Here is a 10,592-nt window from a genome sequence, read left to right on the forward strand (position 1 = left end):
GACTCCAAAATATGGCTTCAGTTCTGACCACTAAGGATGTTCACTCACGTATCTTCAAGACGAACTTGGAAGAAATAAATAAAACTCATTTCTCAATGTTTAAATTTCCGGGGAAGAGTCGCCGTTATTTTAAGTAATTTTCTAGTATTAACTTCAGCCACTGTAAACGAATGGGTGTTTCTCTTTAGCAGTTCCACCCCAACGAGAGTTGTACGTAATTGATTACTTGTAATCGAATACTTGTAATTAAATCCATTTTTGTGTAGTTTTGTATTCTGTGGATTACGTTTTAGGTAGTGACTTTTTAGGTAATTCAAATATTTTTGTCTATGACTGAGCTCCGGTACTCAAACACTTGTTTCAGAAAAATCTACATATACCTCGCGACACTGTTATTGCGCTGGACTTCCGGGCCGCCTGACGGTGGCACAAAAATGTGAACGTGGGAAGAACGCTAAAAGCAAAAAAAAAAAAACTAACTAAACTTTTTCTTTTTTGTGTTCGAGCGGTGCAAAATAATGAAAATGGATGACACTGCAAATTTTCGAATTCATTTTAAAGTATCATGAGTGTTTAATTCATTTTAACTGCATTTTTTGTACTTTGAGACCCACTACAGCATGTCTCGACAACAGCAAAAAGAGTGAATGTCATACTGATTTTTTTTTATATTTCTTTGGCGTTTGATGTCCCGAAAGAGCTAAGGCTGTGAGAGTCATCATGATGGAGGGCTCCCAGGAATTTCCTTTACATGAGGCTTAATTCCCTTGCACTGATATCCAACAGGCCATGGTGGGTGCCTTGCGTTTCGCATCTATCGAAATGATGATGCCGCGGCTGAGATCAAACCCGCCTCTGCCAGCTCCGAAGCCGAGTGGTTATACCAGCGTCTTTCAGACTCAGTCCAGCTTCAAAAATTGGCCCAAAAGCAGATGATCCAGATTCATCAGGCTGGCCGCAACAAATCAATTTTTTAAGGCACCGCCTGACCACTTATACTGAATATAATAATTAAAGGTACAGTCGCACGATGCACGCGCATACAACCATAAAGTATTTTGCCCATATGATGCTTTATCCAAATAGAAGTCATTGTTCATAATTGAACTAGTTGGTGACATGATTCTGGGGCTAGCGCACAGTAAAGAAGCACACAGACGTTATGTCCGGTCGCCCTACCTTCTGTGTGCTATTTACCGTGCGCTAGCCATGGTTGAGGAATCGACGGAAACCCGTCCAGCGAGGGAAATTCAACATATTGAAAAAACAGAAGAAAACAAGTGAACAAGGCACTCGTAGCGGGGCCGAAACGTCACTGTGATTATATTTTATTTTTATTTTTCCTCTGTGACTTCGGCGAGTGCTGCTTTTCTTCAATATGTGCGCAAGCCACTACGGCAGAACCAAATACAAACTTTCTTGCGGACTGTCGGTTGTAGAATAGGTTTTTTTTGGAAGGGCTACACAATAATTTTATGCGATATATGCTAGCGCAGTCGTGTCATTAATTTTAAGGGAAGCCAGCAGAAAGCTTCAACTTTTGCGGCAGGGTCGTCATGTGCACTTGTGCAGCACGAACACAACAGAATTCTTATAGTGTTTGAGTCGATTAGCGTAGTATATTGATTCAAGTACTGATAGAGGTTCACCGGCGGCTTAACGTCTGAAATCCCTTTCTGTACATGCGATGGTCATTGATACGAAACAGAATTGAGCAGCATGCAAGTACTGCAACATTCAGCATGATCTTCCTAATGCAACATGTTTGACAAGCCATGTGCTGCCGTGGAAGGGATTTCGGCTGGACGCCAAGGAATATGACACCAGTTAAACAAACGCTAAGCATAAGATTTATTTTTCAGCGCAGTCGTCGAGTTAAACAGGTGAGCAGGATCTCTGCAGAGGCGAAGAAGAGCCCCCATTACCTAAAAAAAATATCTAGGTTGGGGCGCGTATTGTAAACTGCATCACTCCGTAGTTGCTAAGCCAAACTGACGCTGCCTTAGAAGCTTCTCGATAAGTTCCAAGTGGAGCCAGTGGTATTAGTCACGGATAGCACCAGCAGCATACAAGCTGCCGGTGGTACGGCTGCGAGTAGCCTAAATTGTTCATATGACAAGCACTGGATATGCGTCTCACGGTCTAAGCTTGATTGGAAATGCCCTCCTCGTTTTAAAGTCTTTGTTACTTTTTGTGCGTTACAGCAAATACATTCGCGCACTTCCTGCCACGTATTTCATTATTTCTAGCGTTTTCACGTTTTTCTTGAACATCTTTGAAAAACAATCGTATTTTTCTCTCTAGGCGCCGATGTCTGCCTGGCATGTTGCGCTTTCCGTGGCCATTGCCCTTGGTGTAGCTGGCGTCATTTATGGATGCTTCTTCAAATATGTCGTGCTTGGCTAATTCGTTGTTATAAGAATTGTATTTGTCTTCAACTTGAAATATTCCTGTTGGCAGTGGTCTTAGAAATACAGTCATGCTTCGCCTAATGTGGACTCTTTGGTTCCCAGGCAGAACTTGTCCTAAGTTGAGTTTTCCGGGATAACAAATCATGAAGAAGTATGCAAAGCATATTCTACCGATAGGCTGAAGTAAGACTTTGTGCGTCGCTACTGGCAACATAGTCATATCATCATACATCATATATGTCAACATAGCATACATCATATATGTCACACGAAGTGAGGTTTATCGAAACAAGCAAGACTATAAGAAATGAATAAAATTAAGTTAATTCACGTGTAACCTTGCTAGCGCAAGAATATTTGTCACTTTTGTTTTCATGATATGTACCTACCTATATCGCACAGCCTTTATTAGTTGCATACGACTTGTCACTCTCCCTCTCACTATTTCCAATTTTATTTCTTTCTCGCAAATCATCATGAGTTACAAGAGTTATAAATGCGCTTACAGATAATCAATAATACTGACATACTATGTTTTACGAATAAGCTAATAATAACAACCTTGGGATAGATTCTTAGAGCAAGAAGGAAGGACGCGTTCCAACTCTGCACCTATGGCTACATGACCAAGTAGAGTTGCTGTGAAGAATGTCAGTTTAACTTCTCTAGTTCGGGAATTGTTTGCTTTAAAAGCCGCGAATATTCACTTGAACCAGATAACGAGCAGTAAAAAGACAGGGCGTATTTTGCGCACATCTTCTGTTCTTATTCAGCTTCTTCTAGTTCACGAAAATATTCATGGCTTTACAAAATTACGCCTTCATATGTCCAGGCTCTTAGCTTCTGTGGCATCTTGTGCATATAAAATAGGAGTTTGAGGCCCGACACACGCCGTTCTAATAAATTAGTCTTGGCATCTAATATAAAAGCTGATCTGATGTGTTTGAATTTGGCAGGTCGCCACCAGGTCCTTAAAAATTATTCTTTGATAGCCAGCGCCAACCCAGAGCTCAACATACATCTGCTGGGTGCCAAGGTCTTTTCTGGTGCTACCGCATTTGCGTCTCCAGTGTCCGTCGTTGTCGTCAACTGTACACAAATCCACAGCATCTCCCCTGCTGATGACCGCTGTGTCGTAAAAGATGCCAACGTCCGATACCCTAGTGAAGCGGAACACCGGGGCCATCTAGATATTCATACGCTGCGACCTCGTTTTAGTCTGCCTAAACCATCGCCAGGATCTAACTGCAACGTTGTGTAATTCGTGCGCTGTCAACTGCAATGAAAAAAAAAAAACGCGGGAGTGATCACCGCGGCCATGGACAAAAATTGACAACAGCTGCAAGGTGCGCATCTTGTAGCTTTGCACTTAAGTTTCACCACAACGCTTATGAATTATATAGTCCCTATTGTGCCCTCTTGTGGGTTTATACGGTGTATCAGTTGCTGCGTTCAATTTCCTAATGCCTACCGGCATACTCATTATGTAAAATGAGTCTTACCACAGGCACACCAGAAGAGAAGGCAAAGGCAAATGCCTAACTGTTGCAGTCACAGGGAACGTGTCTTCAGTACCGCAAACAAAAAACCAAGAAAGAACACAAGTTGTTGAGCATGCAAGATATATTTGGACATCAATACAACTACAGGATACCGCTCTCAGGCGCTATCTCCTTGACCACCATGAAATCAGGCGGCAGGGATATTCTTGCAGTAGCGTTGCCGTCGTCACGCTAGCCGTGTTCAACCTTACAAAGCGCCACTGCAGGCCGAATTACGTTTCAGCCACTGGCATCTGTTGCGTCGCCTCCGGGCGCTTGCCAAAACCGATGCCTGCAAGCACTTTACCAGCAACGTTGTAACCTGTGTCGAGCAGGTTGTGCGCGGTATCGCCGATGGTTCCAAGTACGGTGTTCTCACGCTCCTGCACCTCGTACTCCAGGGGAGCTGCCAGTGCTGCTGCCAAGAAAAGAAATGCAATTGAATGGCGGTTTGAGTCATCTTCGTAAGAAACTACTTCAATATGCATCAGTGTACATGATTTCTCTCTTCGTTTCAATACGCTATTCCTTTAATTAGCTTTCAGTAACTACTACAACTTCATCATAGCACCCACCGATTAATCCTTACATCGGGATCATGTTCTCTTAGATAACTGATATTTATTACAACACATACTGCTGCCGCTTAAAGCGTTCCGAAATCCGCCACTGCGCATGTGGGGATTACTCTTCGGGCGCAAAATGGAGCCAGGCCAGCTGTATGCGTCCTGCTGCGTCCTGCTGCGTCGGAGTCAACCAGCCCGTGTTCAAGGACTTTTGTGACTCTCCCGCATGTATAAGCATGCAAACGTATGCGATGTGAAAGGAAGCTTCTGCTACATTGCTGCAAACTGTGCAGGAACTATTCAAATATATTAAAGGGTCTTCCGTTGCACACTGCTGATTAACTGTACGGTCTTTCTTTCCCTTTTATTACTTTAGCGCAAAACAATACAAATTTTGTGGAAAGCGGACAGCTCACGGGTATTTAGGTCGGGCAACGTCATGTTGCTTGTTAAGTTGTTAAGCAACCCCTGCGTTCCAGACCTCTCCAAACTAAGAGGAGCCCTCGGCGTCCTCCCTCTAATGGAATAAGAGTTTCAATGGTTGCTGCCAAACCCTAATGCGTAGCTTAAAATATTCATAAAACATTTTGCTTTTTTGCCCCACATCAAGAGGAGTGCTTGTACAACATTCAAAGTACTTCTTGCATATTGGAGCGGCTAGAGTACATTCGTTCACTGCAAAAAAAACATCCCGAAAATCCCCCCCCCCCCCCCCGGAATACAGAACTGTTCACTCAGTACTCTTACTTATATAAACATTTGGAACTAAAAAGAATGCGGCCATATATATCTTTTCAATACTGGCCAAAAAATAAACGCTGAACAACAAAAGGCATCAAAAATGAAATGTCCGCTCGCGGTTCTTCCATGAGCTTTGACAGAAGCCTATCAGACGTCTGCCTGTGTCTAATGCCAATAAACCTTGCATTATGATGGCGGAGAAATTTAGTGCAAAAGCTCATACGCTCACAGAAAACGATAAGGAAAATTGTTCTGTGTAGTTTGCGCCGTTTTGTTTATCAGATACGTTGTTTCGGCACAACACAACCACTTGGCCTAACATTGGTAGTTCAAGCAGTCCTGTATAAAGGCTCCAACGTGCAAGTCTCTCAATGGGTGTTGCAAGTTCGCCAGCCAGCAGAGTGAAGAAGCCCATTACTGACCATCCCCTCTTGTAGTAAAACAAAGTCATTGCAGCAGATTGGAAGCTTTTTGATTCGAACCCGGCTACTGGGATTCAGTAGTCGAGCGTCTTAACCACTGAGCTACCACAGCGGATGATTTCGCTCGTTATAAGCAGGGTTAAGTAGCGGTACACATCCACCCTTTGACGAAGGCGGTTCCCAGATGGCGTAAAAAGCAAGATGAAACATTTGGGTTCCGAAATCAAGCAGGCTGTTGCGCCGCTTCTGATTGATGAGACCTCAGTTAAATTTCCGCCACATGACGCGGCAGCTCTCTGATGGGGCCACATGTACCATGAAAACTGCTGCATACCAGGTACAGCGACAGAAAGTTTGTATCAAGTAAGCATCGGGCAAAAACCCAAACTTAGTTAAAACAAGTATATTAAAACCGCGCTTTTGCACTTAAATAGGTTTACAAAAAATATACGGCTTACAAATTGTTATGTTCGTATGCATTGCGTTTTCATATTCAGCCGGACAACAAGATGCCTTAATTGGAGGAAGTAAAAAAACGCAGTGATGAATAGGCGGCTATCCACTATCGCTTCAACTGGCTTGTGAACATACGTCAAGGCTAGTATCACCGTTAAGAAATGACGATGCATTTAGCGAACCAGACGTTGTCACATTATTGTGCAAATCAGTAGCATTCTTAAGACGATTATGCTGCAACACGCCAAGGCCAGTCCTTCTGCGAAAAGTGGCCACAAATTCTATTTTCTGCACAAACGAACCACGTAATACTTGAAGTCATCGCACCTGCTTGCGTTCAGCACACAATTATGCCAACCTTACTTTCATGTCATTGATTCAATTAACAATGTTCGTCCACATTCAAAAATAATACTGTACTCTCTCAGTTTTGTGAGTGCTCACGTGTAGGTGAAGTGGCTGGGATAGATCCTGAACAGGTTTTTGATTCACCGCTTAGGGATGTAATCTCTTCGACCAGACAATCATAATAAGCTTGACTATAACCACTGCAGGGCGAAAGCCTCTCGCATATTCCTCCAATTAATCCGGTCATATGCTAGCTGCATTCACTTGACACCTGCGAACGTCTTGACCTCATCCACCCACCTAACTTTCTGCTACCCCCTTCTACGCTTTCCTTCTCTTGGAACACAATTTGTTTCCCTAAGCGACCATCGGTTATCCTCTCTTCGCATTATATGGCCTGCCCATGTCCATTTCTTTATCTTGATTTCCACTAGAATGTCATTACCTCGAGTTATTTCTCTGACCCACTTTGCATTCTTCCTCTCTTTTAATGTTAAACTGCCCTAAATAATATACACTGACAAATATTTGTACAATTTGCTTATACTGCGGGTGATTACTTAATTTCTTATGGTCCGACTTCTTATCTTTATTCAGTACCTGATCCCCGTCACACTGCCATATTGAAACTAATAGCCCAGGCTGTCCACTGGAACCTTAACGGCTTTACATGTTAGCTTCCCATGTTCATGGCAAGCTCCTGGGAATCGGGGATCACGCATACATTATCCTTTGTGCTAAGAAGGGGAAGAAGTAACGCAGGCAGGTGAAGTGTTCAAATGAGATGCGGAACTGCAAGCTAGACCTTCCGGCGCATTACAGCTAGGGATCCGCTGTCAATAATAGATGTGACACGAAGCCGAGCATACACACACCTGCTGGCTGGGCAGAGATGAAGCTTCTCCATGAACAGGAAGGAAAATCATTTTAAAAAAAAAAACATGTACTTGGCCAGCGGCTCGTAATAGGGGGTTGGTTCGATTTATAGAAAAGGGAAGGCGCAGCATCTGTCACGCGCAACTTGTAAATGCGGAACGTTGAAAAGGAAGTTCATTACCAGCCAGTGCTCCACTACGGCCTGGTCTTTTAAAGCGCGTAAGGCAAGACCGCGGCCCTGTACGCAAATGCAAAGCTAGCCAGGAACCCAAATACGCAACCATGAAGAAAAAAATCCAGAGCATTTCCACCCCTGCCTTCTGAAAATCGCTTAATTTTGGGGGTTCCCTTCCTAATTATCTATGGCTGCCACGTTTATTCATTTTTGCAACTGCATTCTCTTCACCTTACTTTATTTGTCAGGTGGTTGTGCATTTGTCAAAAATCTGAAGCTGTGCAACTGAGGCGAATTTTCCTTTTGCGACCGCAGGCGTCGCCACTATCCATAAACACCCACTCTCTTCCTGATGCCATGGCGTTTACAGATACCATTGGCCGGGTGAATGAACCTGTGGTGGAAGTTTGAAAAAACTATTGGATTGGTGGCTTAAAAGCAGAAAAGTAACATCAGGTTAGTAATGTAGAAACAAAAATTCAATGAATGGAATATGATAGTATAGTTAACCGATCTAAAACAATAAATAAGATATAGAGAAAAAACAAGCATGATAGCAGCTGCTACCACCACGTTTCATAGAAGAGTTCCTATGTTCCATCCATCCATCCATGCACCCAAATTTCGACCAATCAAAACCATAGTTTTTGTATACATGAGCCCTATACCAGGTTTCTCAACCGGTAGTGTTGAAGAACTCTGCCTGCTACCACCTTCAGCGCCTTTTTGTTCAGGTGGAAGACATACAAAATCCGTTTACTCGCTTTCTTTCCACTGTGAGAATTTATGCCGTATCGTTCAGTTCATGTCTTACAGGGTAAACCTGCTTCTTTGGCTATGAGTAACTTGCAAGGTCATAGAATCCAACGCTTCAACCCAAATTAAGTCCACAGAAGCATTGAGTTATATAATTATAGCCACGATCAACCAAGTTACATGTAGTGCAGGACAAAGGCCTCTCACATACTTCCGATAAATTATGTTCTCGGGTAGTTGCGAGAGCTTTCTGCGCAAGCGTTTCTCGCATTCATCCGGCCATAAAGTATACGCCGCCACTCCTACGTTATTGCGCTTTTTCTTAGAGCCCACTCCGTTATTCTAAGAGACCATCGATTATCTTTTCTTTGCATTATGTGCCCCTCGCTTTTCTCATTTCTTGATTTTTGCTAGTAAATCTATAACTCAATTTTCTTTTCTGATCTCCTCTGCCTTCTTGTGTCTTAATGCCAAAGCCATCATTTTTATAGAGCACAGCTGTATTATCCTCACTCTGAGTTCCCGTCTTTACGCGAATCTCTAGGCTTCCGCTCCGTACGTGAATACTTAAAATATACAACTGTTTAGAAACTTCAATCTTAACCGACTCTAGTCAACTGCAATCTATTATCAGAAAGTACCTGCCAAAACGCATTACAGAAAAGTATGGAATAAAAATAATTCCTTCAATAATCTTCAGCTATCGATCACTCGTATGTCATGGGTGAAATAGAGTTCGGCTTCTCCTACGTGATGATGGGATGAGAAAGTGCTTCAATCTTCATTGTAACTTCAATTATTCCAACAAAAAACTTCATTTGCGCACTTTTTTTTTTATCTTTTTGGCCATGCCTGACAATTTCATCACATCTACTGCCCTCTGTTTTGTATGCGATCTAACTTTGTCTAAACTGAAAATGAAACGAATAAATATGTGTAGATGACCAATGAGCTATTAAACATGCTCTAGGATCCACTGTTGAGATTTCAATGCCAAGACTGCAGCATCGCTAACAGGGTGGAATTTTGGGCGCAGCCATATTGCTACAAAGTCATTGAAGATAGCACTTCTCGATTGCGGAAAATATATTCCAGAATTTATGTAAAAGCCTAATGTCTTACTGCCGGTGGTTACATCTATCATTACACATTTTACGGCATCTTCAAGAGCTATGGCACACAGCGCACAAAGTCTCGGAAACAACTTCTAAATTTGCACCATGATAATTAGGACGTTACTTTTTCTTCTCTCCCTCATAAAAAGGCATGAACGTTAGGTACTAATATCATTGAAATGTGCCATACGCGTACTGGCGGTTGACAGAATTTACGAGGAAGATAATTTGAGGATGTTGCTTGGCGCGGTGCCATTTTGTTTCAATAACATTATGGGCACCCACAATTTCCTCTTAACGGACTTCGATGGGTGCTTGAAATGAGGAGCAGCAGTTTATAAGCAGTGCCGAAAGTTGGGCAAGTTGGTGAAAGTTCATGATGAAAAATAGCGCTAAACGTACACGAAGTACAGATGGACTACACGGACAAGCGCTTGTCCGAGTACTTTTTAAGCTATTAATCTTCATGAGCAGTTTATATTTTTCATTTCGCATAAGACAATATTGCGAAGCTTGGCCATTTTCACGGCATTTAGTTGAAGTAAACTTACCAGTAATAAAACTGAATGCAGCAATCACGCATAGTACCCAGTTCTTCATCCTCAGCTTGACAGGGACTGCCAAACTGTGCCCGGAAGCGGTAGCCCTGCAGTCGCGAACGGCGACTGTGGTGAAAAACGTACTTTCTAGCGTCTATATATAGCAATAAATAACAAGCTCAAGTATTACCACCGCCGGCCAGGTGACCTGGCATGTGAGTCAGGATTCCGAGCTTCTAGTGCTTCCTCCCCACCCTCCTCCTCTGCAAATTCTGCTGCCTAGTACGCCACGGTTGCGCAGTAGGCAGTCACGTGCTATGGGCGCGTGAGTGGTGATAGCGTAGCTTCAGGCCTCGCAGAACACCTGTTTCAAACTCGTCGCGCTACGCTGCGGGTTTACCCGCACGCGCTTCTTTTTGACATTTACTTTTGGTCTCAAAGAAGAATACAGGTAGAATTTGAGCCTCAGTGCAGTGACGTCCATCACGAACTGCTCGTCGAAATTGTAGGTGTTTTTTGAAATTATTTGAAACAGGAGATAACATGTCGTCTTTTTGTGACAAGAAGGACGTTTACTGTGTATTTTAAATAAAAAAATTGAGAACATCAAAATTTTTGGCAATTAATGTTACCGGAAAGAATTGCC

The 10,592-nt window shown here is 42.9% G+C and overlaps 1 long non-coding RNA gene across 1 annotated transcript; it reads right to left on the bottom strand.

Annotated features, from left to right (window-relative positions):
* Positions 1 to 4,024: 4,024 nt before the first annotated feature.
* On the bottom strand, positions 4,025 to 10,199 carry LOC146196252 (uncharacterized). The gene is made up of 3 exons (XR_014705635.1): positions 10,137 to 10,199; positions 9,959 to 10,053; positions 4,025 to 4,370 (listed from the first exon to the last, which is right to left on the bottom strand). It is a non-coding gene; the product is annotated as an uncharacterized LOC146196252 (long non-coding RNA).
* Between the last annotated feature and the right edge of the window lie 393 nt (positions 10,200 to 10,592).

Source organism: Amblyomma maculatum, chromosome 3 (assembly GCF_055883805.1).
Source record: "Amblyomma maculatum isolate TAMU_Amacu chromosome 3, ASM5588380v1, whole genome shotgun sequence".
Lineage (NCBI taxonomy): Eukaryota > Metazoa > Arthropoda > Arachnida > Ixodida > Ixodidae > Amblyomma > Amblyomma maculatum.